Source organism: Dromiciops gliroides, chromosome 3, assembly GCF_019393635.1.
Source record: "Dromiciops gliroides isolate mDroGli1 chromosome 3, mDroGli1.pri, whole genome shotgun sequence".
Classification (NCBI taxonomy): domain Eukaryota; kingdom Metazoa; phylum Chordata; class Mammalia; order Microbiotheria; family Microbiotheriidae; genus Dromiciops; species Dromiciops gliroides.
The window spans coordinates 249,397,093-249,409,442 of NC_057863.1; the positions used below are offsets into that span (position 1 = coordinate 249,397,093).

The window sequence follows — 12,350 nt, forward strand, 5'->3', positions numbered from 1 at the left end:
CCAGAGTAAACATTAAGTACTTACTATGACCCTGTCTGTACCGTATACATTGTCTGGTGTAGATCTTATTTGTACCCAGTTGTTTGCAAGTTGTCTCCCACCACTAGCTCGTGAATCTAGGAGGGCAGGCTGGGCTAAAGCGCTGGGGAAACAAAGTCCACTTAAAGGGCAGTCCGGCTTTACGGGAGCTCACGGTCTAAAGCGGGAGACCCTGGGCAAACACCTCTATAGAATAGCCATTCACGAGATAAATCCGAAACGATCAATAGAGGAAGGGCATTAGCGTTAAGGGGAACGAGGACAGGCTTCGGGCTGAAGGTGGGATGGTAGCCTGGGCTAGATGATGTGCTGCCTACATTCATAATGGAAGGAAATGCAAACTCTCACTTAGAGGTCAGTGAAAAATCATGATGTCATTTTCCCCCCATCCAAGTTCAAGGAACACCCCCCCCCCCCTTCGGGAATCTATCCTGGGTTAAGAATCCCTGCTTGAGGAGGAGGGGATTGATTCCCCACAGGGTTTTTGGCAGGGGGGCCTCCGGGGCTTAACATTGCTCAAGGCTCCCCAGATCCTAGTGTGCCGGCCTGGTCCCCGGGGCCCCCTCTTTGCCCGACTCCAAGATGGCCGCGGGGTGCGGAGGGGCTCGGGGCTGCCCCTAAGTGGGCACCCTTTCCCAGCCGCCTCTGCACCCGGCGGTGACGACAGCGAGCCGGAGGGCAATGGGCCGGGTGAGGGAGAGAAAAGGGGAGGAACCCAGAGACTCTATGGTCCGTCCCCGCCCCCTCCGCGACTCCTCTCCTCCTCCTCCTCCTCCTCTCCCCCCTCCCCCCCCACCCTGTCCCAAGCTGCCACCGCCGCCCCGCCCCCTCCCTTTCCTCTGGGCTTCCCCCACTTTGTCCCCACCCCTCAGCTTTCCCAGGCCTGAGCCCCTGCACCCAGCCAGGCCCCGGTGGCGCACGCGTTGCCTGCCGGGATACTCCGCCCGCCCAGCCAGTCCTCCCAGCTTGCGCCGCGGCCGTGATATCCGTGTTTCTCCCAAGATGGTGGCGCTGGGTTCGGGGTGACTATAGGAGACGACAGGGCCCCTTGCCCGCCCCGACTTCCCCCCTCCCCCGACACACACCGCTGTCCTCTCCTCTCCACCTGCCCGTCCCCTCCGCCGCTGCCGCCTCCTCCACCTCCACCTCCCCCCAAGGCCGGCTCCGCCGGGCGCCAGACCCCCTCGGGCGGCGGCGGCGCTTCCTCCTCCTCTGGCTCCGGGCCCCCAGCGCGGAGCCGCCCGTCCGTCCGCTGCCCAGCACCGGCCGAGCGGACCCCTGAGCCCCCCGGGTTGGGGGAGCGGCGGCGGCTGCGGCTGGAGAAGAGCGAGGGGGCCCCGGCGGCCCCGCGGGCTCCTTTCCGTCCCCCGGGCCCCGGAGAAGGAAGCGCGGGTCCCGCATGAGCCCCGGAGGTGGCGGCAGCGAAGGGGAAAGAGGAGGCGGCGGCGGCGGGAGGAGGAGGAGGAGGAGGAGCGGGGCGGCGGCGGCGCCTGCTGCTGCTACCAGCACCACCACCACCGCTGCTGCTGCTGCTGCTGCTGCTGCTACTGCTACTGCTACTGCTACTGCGAGGGCCGCGGCCCAGCCGGGGGCACCACCACAGGTCGGTGTTGGCGGGACCGGGGCCTCTTCCCTGGGCTCCCCGGGTGGGCGGGCGGGGTGCTGGGCCCAAGGCCGCGTCCGAGCTCAGCCGGGGTTGCGTCCCCGCCGGCAGGCCCGGGCCTAACTGTCAGTTTGGGAGGCGTCCCCCCCCCCATCCCCCCGCCGCTGCCACCGCCTGGAGGGTTTTAACAGCCCCGGGCCGTGAGCCGTGGCGGCAGGGGGGGGGGGTGGCGGGAGGCGCGCACCCCAGCCTGGGTTCGCGGGGCCGGGGACTAATCAGTTGCTCAGTCCCAGGAGGAGCTGGTCCTCTTTCTCCCAAACTGTCAGATTCTTGCTTCCTTCTTCCTTCGCCGTGTTTTTAGGGTCTAATACCTGCTAAAGCAGAGTGCCAGTTTGCTTCTTGGTGGGAGGGGAGGAAAAGAGCTGTTAGATTTGATTGGGATCGGGCTCGAAACCTTGCTTTTGGACAACGTGTTTTTAGGCTCCCGCTGGTGCCCCCCCAATCCCCCCCCCCCCCAGCCCAAGTTGCGCCAGAGTTCGTGTCATTTGCTAGCGGGAGGAGCGTGTGAAATTTAGACCGGGAGATAGTTCTGACCCCCCCCCCCCAAGCTGAGTGTGAGCGCACACGCACACACTCGGAAATAGTTCTACCCCTTCACCCCCCAACTGAGTGAATGAGAGAGGACAGAATACACACACACACTCACAAAAACACACCTGGAAATAGTTCTGCTGCCTTCCCCTCCCCCAGTGGAGTGAATGAAAGAGGGAAGAAAACACGCACACAAACCAGTGCCAGGCTCTTGGCCTGTGCCTTAGACTTCGTCCCTATGGATGAAGCTGCTCTTCCGTAGGCGAAACAGGTTTAGATGAAAAGCAGACAGATAACATTCTTTCCTCTGGATTTATTTGATCGGAGAGACAGGTGTTGTCTCTTTTTTTTTTTCCTGCAAAGCTTAGAATCCTAGAAAGATGATTCATGGTCCTATTTTGTTTTCTTTTTATGACATCCTATGGGAGGACAAAAATAGAAGAGGTGTAGAACCTTATCAGGACCACATTTATTAGGTGGCCAGCAAGCAAAAATTTTAAATAGTAACACTTAGTCCCTTGTCGAATGGGAATCTAAAGTTGTGTTTGGGACAGGAAACTCTCCTTTAGCAATGAAGTTGAGGCAACTTGTCAGTGATAGATTTTGGTGACACAACTATTAATGAAACCACTTATAGGCAATCAGTGGGTAGCACCTAGACATTGCAAAACCTTAATAATTTTGAAAAAACTGGCTTCAGGGGCAGCAACTTAAACTTAAGAACTTCTAAAATATAAACTTTTGCCAAAAAAAGTTCATGATAGCGTTATATTGTCATTGTTAATGATTGCATTATGCTACATAGAACAACCACATTGCAAAAGGGCAGCTCCAGGAGTTTTCATTATCAGGTTTGAGAGATGCAAAAATTGAGTATATTTTGATCACTTGTTAAGTTTTCTTAATAGACAAAAAATAATTTCATAGCCAAAAGTAATGGTCATGGATTTGAGAACAAATCAGGCCCTATTAATCCTGCTTAGTCAGTCGAATTCAACAGATAATTTATCCAGCACCTACTGTGTGATAAGCATTGTGTGAGGATTTATGGGGTTACAAAAGAGAAGTTCTTTCCTCAGGAAGCTTAAATTATTTTAGGGAGACAAAACATAAACATGAAACATTTGAAGATAATATAATGCAGTTGAAGTGAGAATCAGAATTACAATTCTATATCACTATTTAAACTATGGTTTTTCATCAGTGTGGATACTCTTCTTGTGCAGCACATAATCCAAACTTTAGGAGACTTGTTCCTCATCTGAAGTTGAGGTTGAGATATTTCATTAGTGTAGTGATGTTTCTCCAAAGAGGTAGAACGGTCCTCATGCAACAGTTATACATCAATATACATCAATGACAAGAAGAGTAAGTATTGAAAGCCTTTTCAGACCTTCTGCTGCCCTTGCATAGCCTTCAAAAATGCGGGTCCAACTTCATGCCTAGGAGACGGCATCAGAATAGGACTATAGTGGAAATTCAGCTAATATAGACAGAAATTTTAAAGATGATTTTAAAGGATTACAACTTAAAGAGTAACCATACAGTCATCTTGTGCAGTCGACATGATGCTGGTGTATAGAGGATGCCCTAAGTTTTTGTTCAGTTTTTTGTTAATCAAAGCTTGAAACTCTTCAAGACTTTTGGGCTACGCTGTATCTGACATTGTAACCCCTTGGATCCTTAGTGGATGAGAACACACTTTTGATTGGCTTCTGCTGATCTCCTGAGATTAATAGCAGACAAGTAGTTCTGCTTTACTGTTTTAGTTCAGATTCACTCATTTGATGCTACTTGTTGGGTCTATCAGAGGTTGAATAAACCCTTAGCAAGGTGTGCACTTCAACTTTATTCTCAGAGAACTAAAATCATTATCCTATGCGTTTCAGTGGGATATAAAACACTGATGATCATGCTCCAATTTCTAATTGGTTACAGCACAGTAATTCCTTGTCATCATTTCAGTTGTAGCATAAATGTTAACACATTATAAAATATACTCTTTAGTTAATATGATACTGTGGTAACCCTTGAATAACATCCATATAGAATACTGTCTTTCACCAGTTACTTAGTTAATTACTTGAAAATTTTGTATTTGCCCAGTGATAATTTGCTATATAAACTTCCCTTCAAGTATCTGGTACAGACTCATCCTTATCCCACTTGAACATTTTCAAATTCATCAAGAACTTCTCTCATTGCTGATTAACTCTCCTCAAGCTCCTTTCCTCAAAATTTCCCCCTTCATCTCAGTAAGTACCTCACACTTCATAAACTTTAAAGGTGCTGTATAAATTTGAGTTATTATTCTTGGCATTACTTGTCCTTATTACTATATTTTAATATGCTCTATTCTTGAAGTAATACGACAGGAAAATCAGTTGAATTGTAAGATAAGGTATAAGAAGTATAAGAATATTAAATAAATATATAGTCCTTCTTCTGAAGTCTTAGACTCTAATTCCTAATTATTATGTGAAGTGACTTTGGGTTCTCTTTTGCAAGCTCTTTTAGGTCTTACTAAGGTGAAAAGGGTCCTGTGACAAACTGGCCTTGTGGTTTGAGTACCAGTTTAGTTCAGTCTAAAGAGGCTCATTAACAGAGTATTGGCCAATACGTGATGAATTTTTCAGCCACACCATCTCATGAAACATGCAAAGGTTGAGATCTTTGTCTATGGAGGGAGTACCTGAACTGATAAAATTACAGATCTTTCAGAGTATCAGAGTAAGGTACTATGTAACTACTTCAAAAGTACTGTGATTTCACTGGTATTGGTTACTGCCTCTACTGATATTTCACGAAACTTCCTAGTGACTTAGGTAGTTTACATGAGTTTCTGTGGCCAAAATCGTCCCTTGGTAGCCTGGTCGAAAAACCTTTGCTGATAAGCTTCTCTAGGCTTAGTTAGGTTGAATGATCTTTAGAGTCCTTAATTAGGGCCATATTCAGTGCCTTTCCATTGTGGTAGGCTCTGACAAAACTTCAAGCCCTGCCCTTAAGCACCGCGTCTCTACCCCCCACTCCCCAGCTTTCCCCAAGTCTTCAAGAACCCAGGGTCACCTTTGCTTCTTGGGAATAAAACTTTAGAATAATATCCAGCATTTCTGTTAAAATAATTGTGATACTTTTTTAGTCCTATGGCATTGTGACAGTTCTCTTATCTTGACTTAGAGGTATACCAATTTTTTTCCCTTGAAAATTTGGAGAATTTTTCTGATTTTACTCATATTGTAGGCAGTGGAAGTTTCCAAAACTGCTGGTCATGTTTAAATTTTAGCCTGAAACAATAGTATTTCCAGATGTTTACTTAAAAAGTTGTTGGATATGTTCTCTAGCAGCTTTCCAGGCGTATTCAGAACCATTAACATTTGCTATTTACACAAGCAGTTTCTTGTGTAAATGAACAGTTCTGTTTTCCAGTATATAGAAATGATTCCAGTATATAGAAAAGTATATAGAAATGATTTTTGAGTTAAAGTACTTGAGTAAAACCATAAAAACAATATAGGTGCAGATTTGTGGCTTTTTTCATAGTGCTTTTTATTTTTCAAAATGCAGCAACATCGCTTTCCTTTTTTTTTTTTTTTTTTTGCGCAGGGTGGTGAGGGTTAAGTGACTTGCCCAGGGTCACACAGCTAGTTTGGTATCAAGTGTCTTGAGGTTGGATTTGAACTCAAGCCCTCTGAATCCAGGGCAGATGCTTTATCCACTGTGCCACCTAGCTGCCCCTGCCTCAACACATCTTAAGAAGTTGGCATAGATTGCTGGAGGGGAGGGAATATTCCACATAAATTAATACCTAGCATATTCCAGGTACTGTGCTAAGGGCTTTTTAAAGAAAGAGACAATTGGGGTTTAGTGATTTGCCCAAGGTTACACAGCTAGTAAACTGCTGAGGCTTGATTTGAATTCTGGGCCTCCTGACTCCAAGACCTATGCTCTATCTCTTGTGCCACCTAGCTGCCTGACTAAGTATTTTTACAAATATCTCACATGATACTCAAAACAAATCCGGAGTAGGTGTTGTTAATTATCCCCATTGTACATTTGAGGAAACTGAAGCAAATTGAGTTTAAATGATTTACCCAATACCCTACAGCTAGTATGTGCCTGAGGCTGGATTTGAAGTTAGATAATTCTGACTCCAGACCCAGTGCTCTCTCTGTTGTACCACCAGCTACAAATCCAACTTTAGATAACTTACTAGCCCTGTGTATCTCTTAACCTGTCGGCCTCATGTTCCTCATCTGTAAAATGGGATATCTCTTACTTCCACTGTTGTTGCAAGGATAAAATGACATATTTTCAAAGCTCTGTGCAAACTTAAAGCAAATATTTTATCCTTTCCACCATATATACAGTGGAGAAGTGTTTTGAGACTTCTTGAAAGTTATGCCAGATCTCCTTACTTTCTACCAAGGGTTCTTTTATACTTGACTATGCTACAGGTTAAGTTTTTTCTTCCTTCTGCTTTGTTTTATCCTCTTTTGGGGGAAAGGTGGGTCAGTGTAGGGCTATGTGTGAGAAACTCCAAGTTCAGTTCAGCTATATGTTCCCATGGGAAAAGCCAACGTTGAATTTGTGTGATTACAGAGTTGCCTGGAACACTGAGAGGAAAAGTAATTTATTTAAGGTCATATGATTAGTGTCTGTTATATTTAAGCATGATTTGAACCTAGATCTTCTTGATTCACTTTGTACACGTTTCCTCTCTTGTCTTCATAGACCGTAGAATCTTCCCTTTTTTTCCCTGTACTTTAGAAAATTAAACATACGTAATTTTCAATCAATAAATTTACTGATTGTTTACTGTTATCTGCAGGACATAGTGATGGATACTAAAAGGAATATAAAGTATAAGACTGATCTCCACCTCCAAGGAGCTGGAAGACTAGTTGGAAAAACAGTCTTTCATGCTTGGCACTGTGTAAGCCTAAAATGTTATGTAGTATATAATACATTTTCAGTGAACTAGGAGATCTAGAAATAAAGGTTTTTATGTGATAGAAATGTTAATATTAGTGATGTTTGATAATCCTGTTCAAAACAGTTTTTGCCAATTCCAGTCACTCCTACCTACTTAATGAGGTCACAGTTAGTTTGATTTGGTACAGTACTTCCCAGATGTTTCACTTTGAAGGAATAATTGAAGTAGCTTGGTGTTGTGAATAGGGCTTGAGGTCAGGAAAACCTGACATTCTGACTAGTTGTGTGGTGTTTCTCAAGTCATTAAAGACCTCTGTCACCTCCGTGCCTCGGTTTCCTCATCTGTAAAAAGGGTGTTGGGACTTGATTACCTTTGAGGTCTTTTCTAATTTAAATCTAGATCATAGAACATTTATGAATTGTTTACTTGGCCAGGCTCACAAGGAATTGTGCTAAGTACTTGAAATGGAAATCAAAGCAGAAAGAAAGAAAGCCCCTGCCTTTGAAGAGCTTATATTCAGATTGCTTGACCAACTTGCTACTATTAAAAACAAAATTCTTTAAGGGCAGCCAGCATGCTTGAATTTAAGTCTAGGCTTAGTCACGTGATGCATGTCATTTTGCCCTGTGGAAGAAGCCTCAGAAGTGGAGATTAGATAGAGTTTGGGGTTTTTATTCCTGTCTGAGTTACAGAAAAGGGTGTTTTTTGTTTTTTAATGCTTTGTCCTCTAACATTACCTTTTTCCATACCTTACTCCTGATCAAAGAGTTGTAAAAACAATTTGGTTAGTTCAGCCCAGTTAAATATTTATCATCCACCTATTCTGTTATACTCTGGGTAGTTTTAGGTAGTATGTCTCCCTTCACGAGACTCACAACATACCCCAGAAAAATGACACAGTATATACATAAGTTCAAAACAAAGTCCTTTGTGATGTCTGAAAGGGAAATGCTACTTTGCCAGGGGGTGATCAAAGAAACTTAGTGGAGGAACTAGTATTTAAATTGGACATGAATTTAAGGGGAGGGAAAGGGAGCAGCATAAGCAAAAGCATCAGGTGAAAAAAGTATATGTTTCCTAGGGATAGAGTAGTACAATTTGTAGAATGTATATTACTGAATGAGTATTAATAATGAGATTAGGTTGGAAGGTTAGGGTGGCACCTCATCGTGGAGTCCCTTGAGTGCCAGGTAAAGGGGCTACTTGGATGTATTAGCTTCATGTAATAGGCAATATAGAGATACTGAAGGTAACAATTACATGTTTGACCTTGTGAATCTCTCTGGGCCTCAGTTTCTTCATCTGTAAAATGGAGGAAGGTTATCATAAGGACTAAATGAGATGTAAAGTACTTTTCATACCTTAAAGCACTATATAAATATTAGCTATTATTAAAATGAAGACTAGATGACTGCAACGATCCCCTTTAGCTTTTAGCAGAGGAATGACATGATTAGTTCTATGCATTAGGAAGATTAACCTGGCCACAGTATGAAGGGTAGATTGGAATGGGAGATGGTTGGAGGAGGCAAAACTTATTAGGGAACTATTGTAATAGTCTGGCTGAATAAGGGACTATACACTAGGGCTTTGGAGGTGTAGGATTAGAGAGGAAGGACATGATAGCATACAGAGGCAAAATCTGGAGGATTTGGGAACAGTGCTACCAGTTTATTAAATGACATTTGTGGCATCAGCATAGTCTAATACTTTCTTGATGAAATTGGTAAATTCTTTGTGGTAACCTTACTCAGAAAGCAGCATAAGCCTACTTTGGATTTTTTTTCTTTTTAAATACTTTACTGATCTTTAAAACAAAAAAAAGGACTGATAACTCCCCAAAGATTCCCCTTAACACACCTTAAGAGGTATTTTTCCTCTCCTCTATTTATCCTGTCAATAAATAAATAATCCAAAAAAACTTACACCTCCTCTTTGTAGTCAGAAGGAGGGCATGTTTTACCATATGTCCTTGAAGACATAATTTGTCACTCTGTTGATCAGACTTTTGAAGACTTTGAATATTATTTTCTTTACATTAGTGTAAGTATCCGATACATGGTTCTACTTCCCTCTGAATGATTTCATACAATATTCCATTACATTTGTATATCATCATTTACTTAACTCTCCCCCAGTTGATTGGGTACCCACTTCCTAGTTCTTTGTTCTTGCAAAAAAATTTGCTATATTTGCTATATTTTAGTATCTAAGAGTACTTTCTTTTCCTCTATCCTTATGATCAAAGTTTACTGACTTCAAGTTGGGATAGAGGCTGGACTCATGATTTCATTTAACAGGCAGCTGCTGCCAGATGAGAAGACTTCCTTTACCAATCAGTGCTGGTCATTACTTTAAAAAATTAAGTGACTGGTCCATGGTCTTCCAGAGAATATGTGTCAGAAGTGACCCAGGTTTGAACCCAGCTTTTCCTGACTTGTAGATTGGCTCTCTATCCACTATACCATGCTTCTTCTGAATTTTTAAGTATAATTCCAAATAGTTTCCCAGAATACTTAGCGCTTCCTAACCTGGCCCCTCTGCAATTCAGTGAAATTGCTCTCTGCTATTCTTCATACAAGATGCTCCAAATTCTTATTTAGGGACATTTTCAGTGGTTATTTATCATTTCTAGAACTATCTACTCATTTTACCTCCTAGCTTCCTGGGCTTCCTTCAAGTCTCAGCTAATAGCCCACCTTTTCCAAGAAGCCTTTTCCCTATTCTCCTTAATTCTGGTTCTTTCTCTCTGTGATTATCTCCAATGTAGCCTCTATATATCTTGTTGGTACGTAGTTGTTTGCATGTTGTCTCCCATTAAACTGTGTGCTAGTTCCTTGGGATCATGGACTGTTAATTTTTTTCCCCTTTCTTTGTATTCCCAGTACTTAGGACAGTGCCTGGCTCAGATTCGGTGCTTAAATTCTAGTTGACTGACTAATTCACAGGTGCACAACAGAGTTCAGTAGTGTGCCTGTCTTCCCATATCTCCTTAAATATTTCAGTATTAACATTTTCTTTTCATTTTTGTCAATCTAATGAGTGTGAGGTGAGACCTCAATGGTATTTTAATCTGCATTTTCTTATTGGTGAGTATTCTTTTGTATGATTGTTGATAGCTTGCTTTTTTTTCTCTTATAAACTGTTCATCTTCTTTGGCCACTTAATCTCTTTTAGATGACTTCTTTATATATGTATATATGCCTTCTTTATGTACTTTAGATGACTTCTTTTTATATATATGACTTCTTTATATACTTCATCAGAATTAGTTGCTATAAAGATTTTTTTAGCAATTTCCCTTCCAGTTCTAGCTGCAATGATTTTGTTTGTGCAGAACCTTTTCAATTTTGCATAATTGATATTGTCTGTTTTACTTTTTTATGATTGTTTTCTATGTCCTGTTTAGTTAAGACTTCTCCACTATTAAACCTGTGCAAAGTACTGCCTTCTATTTTCCTCTTTTCTTAATGCTGTACCTTTTTTTTTTCTTTTTTGGCTTTATAAACTACTTTCCAGTTTTCTCATTAGTTTTTGCTGAATCATGAAGGGAGTCTTTAACCCAGCATTTTTTTCCTACAGCAAGGAACCAGAAAATGAGTATCCATTGGTGTCCTTGGATTTATCAAACAGTAGGCCACGATGTTCCAGAGTTTCTGTGTCTTGCTCTCCTAATCTGTTCCAGTAATCAGAGTTAAACATTTTTTTTTTAAACCAATAATAAGTAGTGGGTTTTTGTAGGTTTGTTTTTGGTTTTTGGTGCGGTAATAAGGGTTAAATGACCTGCCCAGGGTCACACAGCTAGTAAGTGTCAAGTGTCTGGGGCCATATTTGAACTCAGGTCCTCCTGAATCCAGGGCTGGTGCTTTATCCACTGTGCCACCAAGCTGCCCCAAAGAGTGACTTTTTTTTTAATAGAAAAGTATCTCATAAACCTTAGGGATAGTTTATTTAAAATAAGATTGATTCAAACTTACTGAAAAATATTACACATTTGTACTTCTTGCTGTAAAACAATGTTTCATGATCCAGTTTTCTCTGTTTGCTTCCTCATAGTGAACAAAAGTATGAAAAAAGTTATCTTGAATTGAAACTTTTTCCTTTGAAATGAATGTGATTGTTTCCACCCTTCTTAAAGAAGCTGCTTTTGTTATCTGTGTATATTGAGTAAATTTTGGTTGCTTTTGATAGGCTTACTTAATCTTCCAATGAAAATATATATATGATGGGGAATTTGAGGAAGGGACTTTTATGGATAAGCTAGACCTCTCTCATTTTATGTTGTAAAAGGAAACTAAATCATGAATTATTTTTCCAGGCACACATCTAGTGTGCCTGTAACTGGTACTCAAATGCCAGATTATAAATACAGGTTTAATGTTTTCTAGGAATTTTACTTTCTAAAATATTGCTTTTATACATTAACTTTCCACCTAAATTTGGATCATTTGAAAGACTTAGCTTAACTAATGAACAAATGATGCATTATTTTTTATGGATTTGCAACAGGCCCCCAGTTTTTCAGTCACTTTGTTGATATGAGTTGTGTTCATCCTGCTTATAATTTACCCTGCTTATTTTAGAAAAATGGCAAGTTGGATACTTCATTGAACTGACAGGCTTAACAGGGCATAGACCCCCTTCATAGAAAAGGCAATGGCCCCATTTCCAGACTTCATTTCTAGGACCTTTGAACAGGAACTTATTGTATTTCAAATGCCATCCAGAGGAAGAAGACTGTATGTAAGACTTTGTTGCTTAGAGTCAACATTTTGGATTAGGTTATGAAATTGTTTATAGAATCAGTGTTTTGAATTAGGTTATAAAATAAATATGAAATAAATCAATGTTGGAAAATATAGAGTACTTCTGAGTTGCTTATTTCTTTAGCCAGTGAAAATATCCAATGTGGAGCCTGTTGGTATTTCTAATAGCTCAATACATTCTGAAGTTGTTACAGTTTATTCTTTAAATCTGTTGGGTGCAGCCTGGTGCAGAATTTCTCCTAATATACTCAGCAAGTTAAGAGAGCATTATCAATTAACAGGTGCTTTATTGGACTGACTCTGTATAGGTCCAAGTTCCTTTTCTGGAAGAAACTCCAGAATGGTTATGCATTTTCTTCATTCTCACAAAAGACATCACTCTTATCTGGACTAAACAGGCACTTGGTTCTGCACATCC

The 12,350-nt window shown here is 41.8% G+C and overlaps 1 protein-coding gene across 7 annotated transcripts in view; it reads left to right on the forward strand.

Annotated features, from left to right (window-relative positions):
• The first annotated feature begins 1,474 nt into the window (after nucleotides 1–1,474).
• The window catches only part of UBE3A (ubiquitin protein ligase E3A), a 107,035-nt gene continuing 96,159 nt past the window's right edge, over nucleotides 1,475–12,350 (forward strand). For 6 of the 7 annotated variants that reach the window (XM_043998794.1, XM_043998789.1, XM_043998793.1 and 3 more), the window contains exon 1: nucleotides 1,565–1,642. The gene's annotated coding sequence lies outside the window, so the exon portion shown is untranslated. Of the gene's footprint in view, nucleotides 1,643–12,350 lie in introns of all 7 variants that reach the window. The other variant, XM_043998797.1, reaches the window with a different exon arrangement.